The sequence below is a fragment of the Sceloporus occidentalis genome, unplaced genomic scaffold, assembly GCF_023333645.1.
Source record: "Sceloporus occidentalis isolate IW3139 unplaced genomic scaffold, rSceOcc1.0.p SCAF_3, whole genome shotgun sequence".
Taxonomy (NCBI): domain Eukaryota; kingdom Metazoa; phylum Chordata; class Lepidosauria; order Squamata; family Phrynosomatidae; genus Sceloporus; species Sceloporus occidentalis.
In genome coordinates, this window is record NW_028316983.1 from 63,327,458 (window position 1) to 63,346,542 (window position 19,085).

The following is a 19,085-nucleotide window of genomic DNA, read 5'->3' on the forward strand; positions in this document are numbered from 1 at the left end:
CGTCTCTCTCTCTCTCTCTCTCATTCTGTGTGTGTGTATGCGCACGCGTAAAGAGAGAGAGAGAGAGGGAAAGGAGGGGGGAGACTCTAACCTCTAGATAGCCTGGTGGGGTCCACCACTATCTCTCAATTTCTCAGGAGGTGGAAGAGAGAAAGCAGGAGATCCGCAGCAGCATCAGCATCCTTGGGAATCCCAGCCAGGAGGAGGAGAAGGAGGAAGGCTCCTAGGAAGCCTCCCTGCTGTTCTTAGAAAAGGAAGAAGGGAAAGGGAAGAAGGGAAGAAGGGAAAAGAGAGGAAAAGATTTCCTGCTAGGAACTGCCTCCCAAACTATGCAAGACCTACACCTCTCTTGATCTGGCTGCGAAGGGAGAGACAGCAAGACAAGCAATTGGACGATCCGCTTGGTTATTTGGGCAGGAAGGTAAAGGGACAGTGAGGGGTTTCTTCCTCTTCCTCTTCTTCTTCCTTCTTCTTCTTTTCCAAAGACAACCCAGAATCCCTGAAGGAATTCAGCAGCGCCAGTGTTGGGAATAGCTCCATTTGGCCAGCTTTCCAAGACAAAAAAAAGGAAGTCTGCAGGGAGTAGGGGAGCCTGGATTGCTTTCCTTTCTGAAACCAAGCATCCAAAGCCACCCGTTCAGTGGAGGATTTCGTGGCAACTTCGCCTGATGCTTTCAGAGGGTGAGTTCATTCATTGCTCTCCATCGGGGTGGTGGGTGCTAGTGGTGATGTTTTTTTTTGAGAGAGATCCTAGGCAGAGCATGCATTTCCTCCTCTTTCCCCCTCCACTCCTTGGCGTCCCTGTATTCTTTCCCATTGGAGAAGCCTGAGATTGCCTTCCATTGCAGGACTGGTAATGCCAGTCTTTTTTGCCTCCAAGATCGGGCTCCGCTGAGGGGTGTGTAGCGCTGCCTTTGATTGCCTCCGGAGCGAGCTCTTCTCCCAGGTTTCGGAGACTTGGGATGCCGATGGAAGAACTCGCCACATGTCAGGAGGAACTTTGCTGCAGGCTGAAGGGGCTTGGATGCTCCCCCAGCAGTGCTCAATGTGCCCAAGAGAACTGGCTGGGCGAGGAAGGATGAGCAAGGAGGGGGGGGATTAGCTAGGAATCCTTGAGGTCTGCAGGGCTGAACCAGGAAGGAGAGGTAGGGGAAACTGTCCTTCTATACCTTGCACAATATGGTCTGCAAAAGGATCTTGTGGCACCTTTGAGACCAATCCTGTGGCCAATATAGTAGGACTTACATACCATGGAGGAAGATCTTGTGGCACCTTGGAGACCAACCCTGTGGCCAGTCTAGTAGGACTTACACACCATGGACGAGATCTTGTAGCCCTTTTCAGACCAATCCTGTGGCCAATATAGTAGGACTTTCACACCATCGAGGGAGATCTTATAGCACCTTGGAGACAAACCTGGTGGCTAAAGAAGGGCTTATATACCATGGAGGGAGATTTTGTAGTACCTTTGAGACTAACTGAAAGAAAAGAGTTGGCAGCATGAGCTTTCCTAGACTAAAATCAACTTGCTCAGATGCATTTGATGGTGTGGAAGCCAGGGACAGACCTATATATGCCATTGGCATGTGAGAATGTCAATTCAAATTCAAAAGCCTTTGTGGGTGGAAATCAAGTGGCAAGTCCAGTTTGAACGATTGTGAACAAAGGCATTGGGAACTAGTCTTTGTGTGTGGAAATGAAGTGGCAAGTGGGGAGGGGAAAGAAGAGCTTCAGAAAAAAAGCTTGGGAGGGGGCTGGATCAAATGGGTAGGCACCCTTGCCTTCTCATTCATATTTTGGTAGGATCTGTATACAAGCTGAATTGCTTTTTGATTTAAAACCCTCCAGAATTTTGATGGTGTGGAGCAGAAGGAAGCCTGAATCAGTTTGGGCTGAAGCAGAGATTATTATATTATTATTTTATTATTATTATTATTTCAATGAAATAAACATAAAATGAAGCCAGCACAGCAGAGAGTGAGGCTGTTGGCAGTTTGTGTAGCAAATGGGATGAGACTGATGTGATGGAGAGATAGGAAAGAAAGAAAGATCCAGATGACACCTGAGTTATCTAGTGCTGTGTGTGATGCTTATTCCAGACGGTTTGGACTGAATAAGATGCTGGGTGAGTTATTTCAGTTCCTCTCTGGCTCTCTCTTCCCAGTTAATTGCATTAATAGTTTTCTTCTGCAAGCCCCTGAGATCTATGGATAGCTCTCCCTTTGGAGTTCTACTAATCTCTCCTCAAATTCACTCCTTCTCTCCACCCCTTTTACTATGGGCTGCCTTGGAATTGGAAATACTAAGGTTCTGAGGTTTTGCTGCCTTGACTATAACCTTCTTTCTCCAGGTGATGGGCCTTTGGCGTTATAGCTTTGGAGACTGGGGAAACAAACAAATGAACAAACAAACAAACAAACAAACACCAAACCCAAATCATCTGTTTAACTCTCATCCATTTAGTTCAGCCAGGGATTATTTTCTCCCTTTGAGTTGGGGATGCATTTTTAATACCTTATGCAGAAGAAGATGGGGGCAAACTAACCCTTGGCAAAGTTACAGGTGAGAAAAAGGAATACCAAGGGCATGGAGCTGTCCAAGGTAGCTGCTACTCAGACAGTTACTTGATAGGTTGACTTTTTTTCCCTTCTCCTAATTTACTTATCAACTAGCCTGAAGAAGGGTCCTGGAGATTTCAAAGGTCGGCACATTTCCCTTGCATTTTGGCCGATAAAGGCCCAACCGTAGATTTTGTCCGAGCTAGAAAACCTTCCAAGGAGACCATTATTTTGCACCACTATAAGGGTCTCTTCAGAATTCTTTAGAGGAGGAGGAAAAGGAGTAGTAGCTGCCAGTGGAAAGAAAGGAGGGACTAACTTCTTGCTTCTGTCTTCACCAGTAAGTACCAAAGGAGCAAAGGTTTGTGTTTCCACTGCAGGTAGTAAATGACTGCTGCCCACATTAGGGCAGACTAATGGCTTCTTGTAAATCGAGTGTGAATTGGTGAGGGAAAGACGCACCTCAGCTTGGTGGGATTTTGAGACAAAGGGCAAGATGGCCAGTCCACTTTCTCTCCCTTTCATTTTTCCTTAGAGAGGACTGCTGTTTTTGAAACATACCTCAGAAAGCAAGACTCAGACCTCTGCTTGTGCAATGTAGTAGCTCTTAATCTGATCTGCATTTTCTTTTGGGAGAGCTCTCTGAACAGTGCTTTTGTAAAAACCGATCTGGGATTTCTGCAGAAAAAGAGTTAATGGGACATAAAATCCAAACATCCTTTGAACTGAAGCTTCCACACTTGTTTGTTTATGTCATATCCATTCCAGACCTGGCAGCAGTAGCTTCCGCTCAGAAAACTACCACCCCCAATTTGATTATATCAGCACTTATGAGGCTCAAGTATGAGTCACGGTTGTTGTTGGCTCACCTTTGGCCCTAGATTGAAGATGATTTTATAAGGTAGCACTGAAACAAGCAGAAAGATTCATAGCACAAGGGATTCTCTTAAACATAACCTGTGGATAAAGGGATGATAAGATATTGTAGGTATGTTCATAGACAACAACCTTCAGTTGCATGTGCCATAATCTACACCTCTTATGAACTGAAAGGGCAAAACACCAAATGTCTTCTTTAAGATGGAGAACCTGTGGCCTCCCGATATTTCTGACTTCAAGTCCCATCAGTTTCAGATTGTATAGCTAGTGTCCAGGCATGATGGGAGATGCAGTCCACTTCTGTACTGATCATTCAGTTTTCTCATTGTGTTCAAACAATAGAATGCAGATCTGCCCAGATGTTAGAATCATAGAAGGAAAGGGACTGCAAAGGTTATCTAATCCAGCCCTGTTCCATGCAAGAAGACACAGTTAAAGCACTCCTGAATGCTGCCCAATCAGTCTTTGTTTAAAGACCTGTGAAGGAGAGTCCACCCTCATCCTCCAGAGTCTATTCCACTGTTGAACAGTTCTTAAAGTAAAGAAGCTGTTCCTAATTTTTAGGTGAAATTTCTTTTCATGTAATTTGAATCCGCTGATTCAGCCCATCTACTACATGACTTTTCTTCAGATATTTAAAGATGGCTGCCATGTCACCTCTCAGTCTTCTCTTCTCAAAGCTATGATTTGAATGTTCTTTCATGCAGAAAATCTTGGCATTTTAAAGGAAGAAGACTCAGTTTTTATCACATCTGGACTACTATACTGTAGATGAAGTATGGTATAAAGCTTTGATCTCTTCTTTCAAGACTTCTGCCTGCCAAATATCTTCACAGATATGATAAAGCTGCAATTTCCCCTTTCTTCCTCTAGGACTAACAAAATGCATCTATCGTTTGAATAATTAAACCACTTCTCAAAGTTTCCTTACCCATTAGTTGATCTCACAGTATGCCTAACTAGCAAATATTGTCACATATAGGATTTTGCTCTTCATAGATAAAGCCCCATGAAGAAAGATAGAAGGATGGAGGAATGATCAGTTTAAAGAAAAGAGCCAGAATCCTATAAAAGGGGAGTTAGTTAAATATACTTAACCAAGTAATCACTCCCAGTTCAACCAGCAAAATGGATCACCTTTTCCCCATGCCTAGTAAAGTGTCACAATCATGACTAAGAGTTACCCATCTGTAACTGTTTTGTATTCACAATAGCTTCTTAGTTATGATTTTGACACGATTTGAGAAGGAGATTCATTCTACCAGTGATTTGATCAGGCATGAATGATGTTTCCATCAACTTTGTGGGGACTGGGCCAGGAGAAGTTCCAGCTGTCATGATTAAGAGGTGATACGTTAATCACTTTGAAATATTTGCAGTGTTGTTACACAGATGATGGAACTAACTTATTTTCTGTTCTTCCAGAGGATAGGACATGGATCTTTCAGTTTAAGTTACCAAAAATAATAGATTTAGAGGCAATGACTGGATGACACATCACAATATCTTCTTCTTCCCCCCAAACGAAAAACAGAATAGCAAGTCCCTCCTGTTTCATATTCACACAGCGTTGCAGTTTAGATTTCCCAAAGGGCAGGCTTATTCCTCCATGCTGAATGATATATATCAAAACATTGCACCAACTTCCAATAACACCTTCCTCCACAAAGCCTATGGCTGTAATCATTTCCTACATGTATGGCTCAGAATTGTCAGATTGCCAACTCTGGAAGGAGACCTGATATTTGCAGTGCTAATGGTAACCAACTCAAGCCTAGGAATCCATAGAAAAACCTAGGTAAGAAAAGGTGGCCTTTAGATATTTTAAGTAGCAAATCCCAGAAACCTCTCCTGCATGGCCAATAGTAAGGCATGATTGGAGCAGTAGCCTAACATCAGTAGTACATCTCAAGCTATCTGATGTGGCAGAATAGCATTTCCCCTGCAACCTTTTGGGCACTAGTACTATATTTATGTCATATTATTATCATATTTGCATAGTGTCATGGAAACTAGCCCACGGACCATCACTTTGAGTAGAACTGTTCTAAAACAACCAAAGAACTGGAGATTCCCATCTCTCATCTTGGAAGAACAGCCTCATGATATGGGTTATTCCAAAGAGGAACACATTCCTTCATTCATGTTTTTGAAAATGGTAGACTATCTTTTGTTAGAAGTGTCTAAGAACCAATCAGGGATGGTGGTCACCTATCAGGGATGCTGTAGTAGCAGATTTCTTACACTAGTAGGAGGTTGCTCAAGAGTATCTTGAGATTTCTTCTGCCTCTATGATTCTTTATTGGCCCATGGACCATTATAGACCCATATTCTTGTATTCAGAAGTGAACAGCAGCAATAGCATCATTGTACAGAAAGCACAGGAAAGTCTAGTTAGCTTGGAGAATGTTTCTTCAAAGTCATTTTGTCCTGAAAGCATTTGCAGCACAAACCAATTGTACCAAGAGTAATGTACACCAGCATTTCAGCTGCTTCCTATTAAATATAGTTTCAGCATTTTAAAGTTCCTTTCAAATCCTGACAATATTTACAGACAATTTCTTTATAGCATTCTTTGGCTGGCTTCTGGTCTGTGTTGTGCTGGACAGCAGCCAGGGACTAATTTTTTGGTATTTCTCCCACTGGCAGAAGCCCAAACCCTTTGCCACCAAGCCCTGGAAAGATGCAACACTTTAGTAACTTTTCCACTGATTGGCTTAGGAGTTGTTTCAGACCCCCATTCAGATACTTCTGGAGAATATGGTCAAATAAGAAATAAACATCTGTCTTTCTAAATCACTGCTTCCCCACCAATCCTCATTTTGACCAGGATCATCTTTGTTGGCCACCTGTACAGAGTCCTTGGTGCTCTGCTTATTTAGTCTCCTTTTGCCTAATTTTGTTTTGCAGCATTTGGAAAATCATCTTTCTATAATGAATAAATTTACACAGACACAGATGCATTACACACCATAGTGCAACACCCTTATGTATCATCATGGTTTGGAAAGTAACTACTTTGGGGACAGTAGGACCTGTTCCAGTGAAAATACTTTGCATATTTACCAGCACTAAAGACTCCAAACATTGGCTGCAGGTGGTGGTTTACTAGGTATGCAAGACAGATATATTTAAGACAAATGTAAACTCTGTTCAGTGATCTGCCCATTTTTGCTTGGTGGCTCCATGCACCATAGGCATCACTGGCGTTTTGAAATTATGCTGCCCTAGTTAGAAAGAGACTATCAAAAATGTATTTCAAGATTTCATTGCATTTAGCAAGAACAAAAATAAAGACTGACTTTCCCCCTTCTTTCTCCCTTCTGCTTCTGACACTGAGATGCGCTGGATGCAGTTTGTTTACTAGCACATGCTCTCTGCCAGTACAAACCCGCTACTCCGCTTGCCTTTTTGCCTGTCAGTCGCATTGTGGGATCCTGTGATCTGTCTATCAACTGTTGCCCAATTCTCATTGCTTCTTGTTTTCTGTGTTTTGAAAACTCACTTGCTTTTGGAAAACTGTGGCAGAAGGCTGGCTAGAAAATGCTGTGTAGAGTGAGCCAGAGACAGCCAGGCTGTGATCAATGGCACCACTAGAGGTATCTCCTTTCTTTTCTTCCAGGGCTCTGGAGCTTTGAGCCAAAGTCTTTCCTAACCACCCAGCTTCAGCTGAAGAGACCCTGAACTGATAACTTCCTTTAAAAGTCTGCTCAACTAGGTCAATGATTGTTAATTGCCAGATTTATCAGTGGTAACCAGCTTTCTCCTGGGGCTCTGAGCTTTCAAACGAGATAGCAGTAGCAGTAGGAGAACTGAGAGATGACTGACATTAACAGAACCACATTCAGTAGCGATCACTGTTAACTGACTTTTAATTGGGTCATGATTACATAAGAGTCCATGCTATTGGCTATGCTAATTTATGTCACCATCGATGAATTAAGGTTGGACTCTAATCATTTTTAAACATTTAGGGGTGTTAACTTGCTATGAAAAATCCATCGATAGCCAGAAGATTAAAGGGTTTTAAAGCAACTTTCAAACGAACTCTCCTTCTATTTTGTTCGGCTGTACTTAACACAGTTTTTGTAATAAAAGTCACTGCCAAAGCAAAGTCCCCTGTAATAATCTCGCAAGTGAGGAAAAAAAATACACCCTGTAAGCTAATTGGAATATTATGCTGCCATTATGTTGTCCTACCTCTCCAAAGGATTAGTGCAGGTGGAGGGAACAGTATTGATTTAAAGGAGGAAAACAGACATTGGCACAATTCATAACTGCCACACAATGGAAGCAACTCTGCCCATTTGAACTATCGGCATGGGGAGTCAGGTTATTTAGGATTAAGGATTAATGGGTTTTAATCACTTCATTGACAGCTCCTGTTTCCTAGTTGGAAAATGAAAGAGACAGAGACAATGCAGGTTATGGTCACAGAAAGAAAACTGCAGTATCCAGAATTTTATTCTACATTTGATATGAGAAAAGCACAGGCTGGGGGGGGGGGGGTATAATGGACTCAGGGCTGCTTTACATGTGAGATATATACTGCAGAAATAATAAATTCACTGCTATATATTGTGCCAAAGCTACTACCACAGAAGGCCTAATATGAAGCAGATTCCTGTGGCAGGTCCAGGCAGATTGGAAAACATAAATACATGTGCATTCATTGTACACAATGTATGCATTTGGGGTACATGCAGTTTTCCTCTACTGACAGACTCAGTAGGTCTGCTTGTGTGATCACAATCCAGCAGTTGAAAAATAAATTGCACAATACCATTCTAGCATTTTTGTACCTTCATTTTTTCAAGTATAAAACAGGGCAATATTCTTTCCTACTTCATCAGGATTTTAAAGAGGTCTGGTGTTGTCAGCATGGTTATTTCATTTCATTCCTGTTCTGGAGGTGTGTGTCCTAGCATTTTGGGAATCTGCAGATCTCTTGATATTAGGGCTTAGTTGTGTAACTTTGGTGGGATCAGTGATAGAGAACTAGTGTGTTGTGTAGCATGGGATGAGGTCTCATAATCTGAAATAAAGTTTGATAAAATGTTAACAAGTGTACCAATCAAACTGTTTTGTAGGAATGTCTTGCCTCTTCTGACTGCACTTTAGCTATCTTTAGCTCTTGTCATTCAATAGTCCATAATGTTGTCTCTTAAGCTTGTAGTAAATGTAGCCAAGACACACGCACACACTCTCTCTCTCACTCACTCACTCACTCACTCACTCACTCACTCACTCACTCACAGCAGTCTATTCCACTTTCAAACACTTCTTACCGTAAAGCAGTTATTCCTAATCTTTGGATGGAATTTATTTCTTGCAATTTGAATCCATTGGTTCATGTCTTGGTCTCTGGAGAAGCATAAAACAAAACATAAATACCGTGAATAAATAAACAAACTTGCAACATAGTGACTCATCTGTAGTTTAATTTTTTTAATCAATTGAACTTGTCTCTCCTAGAATTATTTTTGTATCCTTTTTCCCCCTCCCAAGCACCCCCTCTCAGTCTGTGTCTGTCTCTATTTCTGTTCCTGTACCTCTGCTTCAGTTCTAATGGGGCCCAAAGAGCTATTCTTCTTCAGTACTTTGGTTAAAGAAAACCAAGTCAATGAGCTGTGCAAAGGCTGCATCCTCTTTGCTTTGTGGCACATGTGTGTGGATACTGTGGTTGTAAACCAAGGAGATTCTCTGTAAGAGTGGTGGTTGCATAGTGTGGTCTGTGTGCTTTGAAAAGTGACATGGTTAATGTAGCCCCTGTGGTGTAATATTTCTTCTCCCTCTATAACTCTCAGATCATTCCATTAACATGTCAAAGACATGCCACAACTTCACCTGACACCTGAATAACCCACCAGAGAATGTGCAGACTAGTACATAAACACCAGTATTAAAAGCTGCAGGTTGAATATGGCTAATACCTTGGTGCTCATTTTTTTCTGGAAGAGCAGCAATCCATATGATTTGCTTTTTATGGCTGAACTGATTCAATGGGGTCAATAAGAAAATTATATGGAAATATTTAGGGAACAGATACAATCGATGAGGACAAAACATTTTATAATACCTGATTTTATGCTACAGATGCTATTGTAACACAGTACAATTTTATTGAAGCCAACAGAACTACAGTAGTTTACTGGATTTGTTTCATTCTTCACTAGTGTCTTAGCTGAATTTTTCTACTAGGCTCCTATGGGGAAGGCACACTTTCATTTTATTCACAAGGCATTTATGACCATGTAAATGCTATGAAGAGAGTGGTTAAGACATCAGGTTCAAGTGCCTGAATATATGGTGGCCTCTGGAAAGGCTGCTTTACCATTCCCCATCTGTGTCTTTAGTCATGTTCCAGGGCATTTCACTCTTTAGTTCTTTATTTAAATAATCTTTGGCATATGTTCCTGCTTCCGGGACAGGGAATATTTCATTTTTTTTTAAAAAAACTGATACATATCGATGTACCTTTGCCCTGCCAATAGGTTGGAGGCAGTGAGCTGGGAAATTATAAATGATGGGGAGTAGAAGAGAGATCACCAAGCAGTATTTTTACATTTGTAACATGCTATGTAAACTTGAGCTTATTCTTTTTTTAAACTCCAGCATATGGGAAAGTTTCTTTTAAGACAAAATCTTGGAAATTACTTTTAAGGAGAATTAATGTAATGACATGCTGAAGCTATCTAAAACAGGGGTGGGGTGATGCTCTGAATTTCAGAGCATCATCTCATCACTGGTGAGTTACAGATGGCTTCAACATGTCATTATATTCATTCTTCTTCAGCGTAATTTCCCAAGTGCTTGGTCTGCTGCTGTTACATCGCTATTTACTCCATAGGCACTGGTTTTATGGTTCAGTTTTTCCTCAGTTGTGGTAAATTTTAATCTGGATTGACTACATTAGCTAGTGGTCAAAGAGCAACTTCAGGCATACTTAAGGACTGGTGTATGTGTAGTGGACTTTCCCTTCTCCTTTCAGCTGAAGAAGGGTGCTCCTTTGAATCAAGTCAGAGTCTTTTGCCTGTTTAGTTCAGTATTGCCTCTTTGATTGTCAGTTACTCTCTGGGGTCCTTTTAGACAGGGACCATTTACATCTTGATCATTTCTTTTTAAACTAGAGATGGCAAGGATTGAATCTGGGACCTTTTGCATTCTAAACATGTACTTTTCCACTGAGCTTCCTTCCTCCCCATGAAATGTCACAATCACAAATTGTTTTTGAAAATCCTGGCTCTTTCTATATCCGTCTGAGAAAATGAAGAAACACATCAGGAAACACATGCCGAACACACAGAATTAGCCCTAGTTCTCAGAAAAGGATAGCAAGGTAATGAGCTGTATGTCTGCATAGCAGAGAGTAGGCACTCACATAAGTGAATACTGTGCCCCACAACAGAAAACACGCCTGTGATAATGGGCCCTCCCATTATTTGGGCAACACAGCTGGGGATTATCCTCCCTCTAGGTAAACAAAGGGTTAATGTTATGATATTGTTAAGTTGCATTTACATATGCACAGATTCTGTATTTACAGAGTCAACCATCCATGGCTTTAAATTTTTTTAAAAAATATCCAAAAGGGAAGCTTGATTTTGCCATTTTATATAAGGGACTTCATTTTACTATGCTATTATATAATGGGACTTGAGCATCCATGGATTTTGATATTCATGGGGTCCTGGAATCAAACCGAGTGGATACCAAGAATATTGGGGACCCACTGTATTGGAGTCAACATCATGAAGGAGTCATGAGAAGCAACTGTCTAATTTAATGGTCAGTTCGGTATCAGTTTGAGGTGTTTCCAAGGAAAAGTGATAAAAAGCCTCAGGTGACCATGAGGCAGTGAGAAGAACAAAGGGAGACTTGGGAAGCCGGTTGAGACTGGACAAAAACGTTCAGACTCCTAGCTCTCTCCATGAACATCAAGGACTCCAAATCCCATCTGTAGTCATAAGTAGCTAGGGAATGTTTAGTTTAGCTACATCAAGGCTTATTTTTATTTTGTGATCTTGGCTGAATATGATCTAGACTATTCTGTAACTTGTAACTCCTAAACATGCCTGAGGGTAAGGTGCCCTTCATGAAAAAAGATATCTTTTTTTAATTCAGGACCCATACAGACTGGCCAAAATAAAGCTGCTTCAGGTCACTTTGGAGGTATGCTGCTTAAATGATGCATGCATCCTAAGCATCCAGAAGCCGCGTCAAAGCCAGGATCCAGTCCTAAGGACTAGAGCACAGCTTTGGTGCAGCTTCCAGACTCTTAGTATGCATGCATCTTTGAAACAGCATACCTCCAAAGTGACCCAAAGCAGCTTTATTTTGGCCTGTCTGTATGGGGCCATAGATTTCTTAATTAGAATAAAGATTTCCCTTAAAGTACTTCTCTCTTCCACACTCTTCACATGCCTGCTTGGACTCCTTTTTTTCTGCAGGGTCAGAGGTGAAAAGTGCAGTTCTCTCCAGTAACTTTCCACTTGAATGGCTAGGAAAGGGGGTTAGAATCAGTGTATGGTGGCAGCTTATCTACGTGCCTTTATGGGATCCCATCCTACTCAGGCTGAAGCAGAAGGGGACCAGTGTGGCTTTCACAACATCTCAGAGATAACCACATTTCAGAATTCTAGCAATCTTACTAAGTTTTGAGTTCTAACTTAAAACTAATTTTCTTTCTAGGTTCTAACTAATTAATATTTTTCCTAAGTTTTAATTAAGCTTTCTTCCTAAGTTCTTCTAGGTTCTAACATTCTTTCTGACATGGTGGCTTTCTATCTGCACAGATTTTAAAAATGTGGAGGGACATTCAGTAATATGGATTTGTGAATATGTAGATATGTGAATTTCTAGTTCCAAGCAAATGCTAATAGTGTGTGTGTTACTATTGGCTGGCTCTTCCCTGTAGCAAAGTTTGCAACTAGAATGCCTTCTGTTCTCTCTTCAACTCTGTGGGTCTTATGTAAGGAAGACCTGAGATTTAGTACTGACATACTCAACACTGCAAATAGCATGCTTTATCATTTGGTCAGTTAAAGACAAATCCTAACAGATACATATTCTGTTTCAGTGAAATATGAGTTGGTTGAATCCAGGTTTTTCAAGACCTAGATCAGTGGATCAGCAGTACAAGAGATCAGTGTTATCTCTAGTTAGCCACTCTGGGTAGGGGATGAATCCCTAGCCTGTATGTACTATGGGCTACCTGCTGTACAACTGAAGAGAGGTGACAAGTCTGTACAAAAATAAATAAATCTAACTTTCATAGTTAATGGCTACATGCCAGATAACAGAGCATACCACACCAAAATGCTGTGGTAACTATACATAATTTTTGCCAGTGATAAATGAGTTGGTTGGTATGAGTGCTTTTATTGCCTCATGTATTTAAGAATCCCAGTAACCATCAAGAGGTTTGGATGAAAACTTTAACTAAAGTGGACTTAAGATAACAGACACTCCCAATTAGAGACATAACCCAAGGCTAACTACAATAACTGCAAATGGTTGTTTTAATCACATAAACAGGTTCAAGTAAAACAACTCTGTTTAATGTAATAATCACAACAGACACACACAATTAAATGAAAGGATAACCAACGAAGCCAATAAGAAAATTCCAAATAAGACAGCCAGTGTGGTGTAATGTTGGTCTACAACTCTGGAGACCAGGGTTTGATTCCTAGCTCAGCTATGAAACCCACTGGGTGACCTTGGACAAGTCACACACTCTCAGCCTCAGGGGAAATCAATGGCAAAAGCCTTCTGTGAACAAAACTTGTCAAGAAAACCCCATGATAGGTTCACCTTAGGGTCACCATAAGTCAGAAATGACTTGAAGGCATACAACAAGAACAAGAACAACAACATGATACAAGAAACACTCTTATGACTCTGAATTGGCTTTGTTTGCTTTCAGAGATGTCACAGTGCGAGTTCAGAAAAGCTATTTGGTACTGTGATCATATCACAATAATATGACCCTAAACTGGCTGATTTCTGGATGATGAGGAAGAGAAAACATGGGGGGGGGGGGGTTAAAAGAAAACAAAATGAAAGATGAAGCTGAAGTAGTTGCCAAGAAACAGATGTGGATAAGACATTGGAGGCCTTTCAGGGAACATTTTAAGACCCCTTAATGCACTGAAGATGTTTATCTTAGAACATTTAGTGGAGCCTTACTGAATTTAAGATACAAAAATGCTCCCATGGGATAGAAATTTGTTATACAAATCTGTTCTTTCATGGGTGGAATGATAAAATAGCACACTTTGAATAGGCTCCTTTCTCATGCCAACATTTGTAAGCACTTCAGAGATATATAATTGCCCTAAAAATACTAAGCAATTGAAGAACAACTTTAGTACAGTATCCTAATCAGCAGAGATTAGCAGACAGGGAGATTTTTTGAGGTAAGAACTCAGAACAGCTCTACTTGCATACTCTTACACTGATAGGGGCCAAGAGCCATTAGAATTTTATTTTGTATTTTTTAATCTGAGAACAACTAGGTTAAACAACCAAATAGTTTTGTATATACATTGCATATGCAGATAACCTCCCTTGAGAGACATTGTGTTGCCTTGTTGAGCGTCCCAACACCTCATGAAGTTAGGTTGGTCTCAACTGTGGAACCTCCTACCCAAGGAAATTAGGTTGCCCCCATCTCTTTTAAGCCTCTGACAAACAGCCGAAACAGTGCTATTCCACATGGCATTCTGTGTTTAGAATGGTTGTTTTAACTGTTTTAAAACTGGATTCTAGGATTGTTTTTATACTGCTTTTTGGAGTTTTTAAAGAGTACTTTAATGTGTTTTAAAATGTTTTTGATCTTTGTATTGTTTTAATTGGTTTTTATTTGTTCATTGCCTTGGGAGCCCTTGTGGGTTAGGAAGCGATGCAGAAATGCTTCAAATAAATAAACAAGTTAAGCAAATTTACAACACTGTTGCATATTTTCTACTTTAGGCTACTACTGAGCAAGCTTCCTATCACTCAGTTGGACTTACAGAAAGAATAGCAATCAAAGCTAATGTGCAGATTGGCTAATGATTACTTCCTTCAGATAAATCTTTGTAAGCGTAGTGGCTATAGTATAATCAACAGGATGGATGATGAATTATTTTAGAAAAATAGTTCCAGATAACCATAGGACCATGACATTTGTTCTTACTGAGCAAGTAATATTGGATTTTATTGGTTCAGGACTACAGTTTGAATGAACCAGATTACTGAAGACTTCCAAAATGTTGGCAAAAAGCACTTAGCTTATCTAAAAAGGGATTGGATCATGTGAACAAACTTTACCCTGATGATAGGTAAAGTGTACATAATAGTTTGGGTGAACAATGCATTTCCTGATGAAATCAGTGCCAAACTGAATTGCATCTCTGCCCTAGGAATGGATATAAATTCTAATACTGTGCTCTCATTTCCCCTGATTTCATTGCATCCCGTCAGATCAAGCTGTAATGTGCCTTTTATCCTCAAAACAAAAAACTTCCTGACAGTAAAGACTGCTCGACAGTGGAACAAACTCCCTCAGAGTGGAGTGGAGTCACCTTCCTTAGAGGTCTTTAAATAGAGGCTGGATGGACATCTGTCAGGGATGCTTTGATTTGGATTTCCTGCATGGCAGGGGGTTGGACTGGATGGCCCTTGCGGTCTCTTCCAACTCTACGATTCTATGATTCTATGATTCTAAAGCCAGTATCACATTGGCACCTGATTACTAGCTTGCTTGGACTACCTTTACTTTCCTCATGGACGACTGGGGTGGGGAGGCAGACTTAGTTCGTTCTGCAAAAATATATTATGTTAATCAGGGTTTGTCAGGCTAACTCATGTGGGGGACTGGCAATTGCCTTTTCCCAATATGTCAGGGACAGACACTAAAACTGTGCCCATTAAGTAAAATTGTGCCTTTCTGATCTGGGTTCTTGTCAGAGACTGGCTCAGTGAATGGGACCAGTCAAGGGACCATTATTTTTGGTAGAACTGAACTAACCTTTTAATTCTGGTGATTTATTTGCTGAGTATAGGGGAAATAATCAAAATATTTTCATTTTTTAAAATATAATAATGTCCATTTGTTGTTATTTTACTATGTTTTAAGAAGACAAATATTTGCAAGAGTTTCTTCTTTTTGTTAAATAAAAAATGGCATCCCCTATATATATTTTCAATATATATATTGAAAATTCATTGAACAGTGTTTGGTTTCTTCATGACTCATCATTTGGCCCAATGGGGCTCAATATGTTTACTTAAAAACTCAGTCTTCAAAACCAATTGTTTAGAGAAAGACATCTGGTACAATATCATTTTGGTAATTTTAAAAATTTACCAACATAGTCTTTCCTTCCCCCTCACAGTTATCAAAATCATCATTCAAGATGCTCAGTTGTCAAGTGCGGTGATTTGTTGTTCTTTATTGCATGAAGTTTACTCAATGGGCTCTGCTAAATAAATTGCCATGATGAAGATTGGCAAGATTTGGTGCACAGGATCAGATAAAGATAAAATAAATGCTGGCAGTGGGACTTTTAATGAAACCAATGGTGAGCCGCCGTTTTCTTTATTCAAATCTTGATTTTCAGTCTTCATCTTCAGATTCCATCCCCACCCACCTCCAAGCCTCATTGAAACTGGATAAATGTAATTGTTCTTGGTAAGGAGTCCTATCATGCTTTTCCATGTATAAGAATAATTCCTGGACACAAATAAGCTCTGATGCTACTTCATAAAAATTATTCCAAGGTCCCACACAGCTTATGGTCATCACTAACACTGAATGGAACACTTTTTATAATGCTTGAGTGGTGAACTGAACATCTCAGTTTCTTTCATTATTAGAGATGGGTGACACCACATTTCTCAAGGCTCTTCGTAGAGTGGACTGGAAAGAAACTGAGTTACTGTACTTATCTCAAAAACTGATTTCTTAAACTCTTACAGAAGCATTGCTGAAGAGTTGTATATATTAGATACAGATATTTTCCAACTAATTCAACAAACAGAAATTATGTGAAGTTGAAGGAGTTCATAGCCAGCATCCATAGTTTTTTGTGATTTTTTTGGGCTATGTGGCCATGTTCTGAAGAGTTTCTTCCTGACGTTTCGCCAGCATCTGTGGCTGGCATTTTCAGAGAAATTCTCTGAAGATGCCAGCTACAGATGCTGGCGAAACATCAGGAAGAAACTCTTCTACAACATGGCCACATAGCCCCAAAAACCCACAAAAACCAGAAATTAGCTTGTAAATCCCCAGTGTTCCAGGAGCACGATTTTCTAGTATAAGGTATGCACTCCCCATATACCTTTAGTTCAAAGGAAATCATAGGCTTGGACAGAGAATTGCCAGTAGTACACCAACTAGTTTAGTGGTGCAATGGCAGATGGAAGCCCTTGGAGGGATTTGTAGAGGTGCATCATGTTCCCCACTCTAAAGGCAAGCCTCTTTCCTATATTTCCCTCAATTCTTCTCATCTCTTCAGGGGAAAAAAGAAAGAAAAGTTCCTCAAACTGCATCTCTTTCTAAATCTCTGACCTGGCGAATTAACAGCTGGTTGAATTTTGTCAATTGTCACAGTTATTTAATGTGGAGAACAGAACATAATCTTTTCTTCACACTACTTTCCCAAAAGGACAATCTGCAATTTACTTTGCCACTTGCTTGATATTGCCAGTAGGGTGTTTTAATTAATATTTAGCTAAACTCAACATTTTCCAGTATTTCTTTTAACCATTCGTCACCTTTTTTTTTGAGCTTTTAAAATATTTGATGAATGCTCTCCCTGCTTCCCCGACATGCTGCTGAAATCCATAGAACAATGGCCTTTGAACTGAATAGACAATTCCAGCAATTCAGAATCCTGTCTTGAAATTGAGTCTGCCATGGTTTTGTTACTTTATGAGCACCTTGAAAAAAGATCTTCTCATTGTTGTGACAGTTGGGCCAATGAGGATCATTAGCTCCTCCAAAATCAGTGTGACTTAACTGGGGTTGCACTAGGACGTGGGTTTGGGCTCAACACTCAACACTACTCGCTTTGATCCATAGGGAGAGGCGGGATAATAATAATAATAATAATAATAATAATAATAATAATAATGTTTTGAACAGTAATCCTATGGTGGTGTTCCATAGTCCCAACAGTAACTTGTTTATTTGTGGGAGACCTAGCAGAGTCTAATCCATTTGAATCTGTGACTTTTCCTCCATTCTGTATTAAGATTCTGATAATTCAATTTCATGATTTTGACATCAAATAAGCCCCTCTCTCCACCTCAGCTGCTTTTTATAACACTTTGCCAGTTGAAGATATGAAGATTTTGAATGCTTCCCCACAATTTTGTGCATATTTAGTTAGTTCTCAAAAAGGTATTATTTCATGGTGGCTTTGCAGTTCTTTCTGCAATATCTTAACCCCCTTTTAACTCACCTGTAAGTATTCTGTTATGTTTAAGCCTTTTTATATCACAAAATCTTCTACAATCCCAACAAATCCTCTGATATCTCCCATGATCCAAAACCAAACCAGCAGCTATGAACAAGAATATGTTTATTTAATACCTATATTTTTGATATGGCAAAACACATATAATGGGCTGGTACAAAGAAAAATATAAAAAACAAAAACTGGAGAGCATTTGAAATAAAGGCTGCTTTATTACATGTCTCAAAACTCCAACTGGGATTTTTATTAACCACCATTCTACAGTTTCTTTATTCAAAGAATAAAGAATGTTTGTTTCCAGAGTAAAACATACAAGCATGAGAACAAGGCATTTATACCTTGCTATGACTACAAAACAATGATGCAGAACAAATGCATCTAACAATACATGTGAATGACTATATACCTGTCCATAATCTATTCTTATCTTCCAGGCTATTCCTACAGCAGCAAGAAGTAGCACATAAGAACAAAGGGCTTAGTAAAGAAATGCATACCTTACATATTTTGAGCTTGCCAGGGGCAAAAATCTATATAACTCTTTAGTATTCTAACTGGAGAGGAATTATCTAGCAGAACTTCATAAGAAGCAACCCCATGTCTAGATAGTGCCTTTCTAAATTCCCATCTTTGCAATCAAACACACAGTTGGTGTCATAAAGAAAGATATCCTAGAATAGTGATTCTTATGCTATCTGATGTGGGAAACTGGCATGTCTGTTCACCCAGTGTGCCAGGGAGCTGGACCATATTTTGGCCAGTCAACTACAACTGTTTCTTTCTTTCTTTCCCAGAATCTCACCAGGGATTATCAGCCAATGGTTTGTTAACGCGGACTCAGGGACGTGGGGGGGGGGGGGTCTTGGGGTCCGGACTCCCCATTCCGTTAGATAAAATGAATGGTGCGTGCTGCCGCGCCGCCACACCCAGGCCCCATTATAATGGTGGCACTTAGTCTGGACCCCTCCCTTCCCAAAATCCTGGCTACGTCCCTGGCGGACTGGTTGATGGACCACCATTATGAGTAGCACTGTCCTAGAGAATGACATATAGCTTTAGCCAGAGGGCATTTTGTGTGTTTCAACTTGCCCTTCAATTTATGGTGATCCCATGAATTTCAAATGGTTTTCTTAGAGGTAGTTTTGCCACTTCCTCTGAAAGGTCACAGCACCTGGTATTT

At 40.2% G+C, this 19,085-nt stretch overlaps 1 protein-coding gene across 2 annotated transcripts in view; it reads left to right on the forward strand.

Annotated features, from left to right (window-relative positions):
• The first annotated feature begins 270 nt into the window (after positions 1-270).
• Positions 271-19,085, forward strand: part of GRM4 (glutamate metabotropic receptor 4) — a 453,403-nt gene continuing 434,588 nt past the window's right edge. For both annotated transcript variants that reach the window (XM_089514714.1, XM_089514715.1), the window contains exon 1: positions 271-681. The gene's annotated coding sequence lies outside the window, so the exon portion shown is untranslated. The remainder of the gene's footprint in view (positions 682-19,085) is intronic.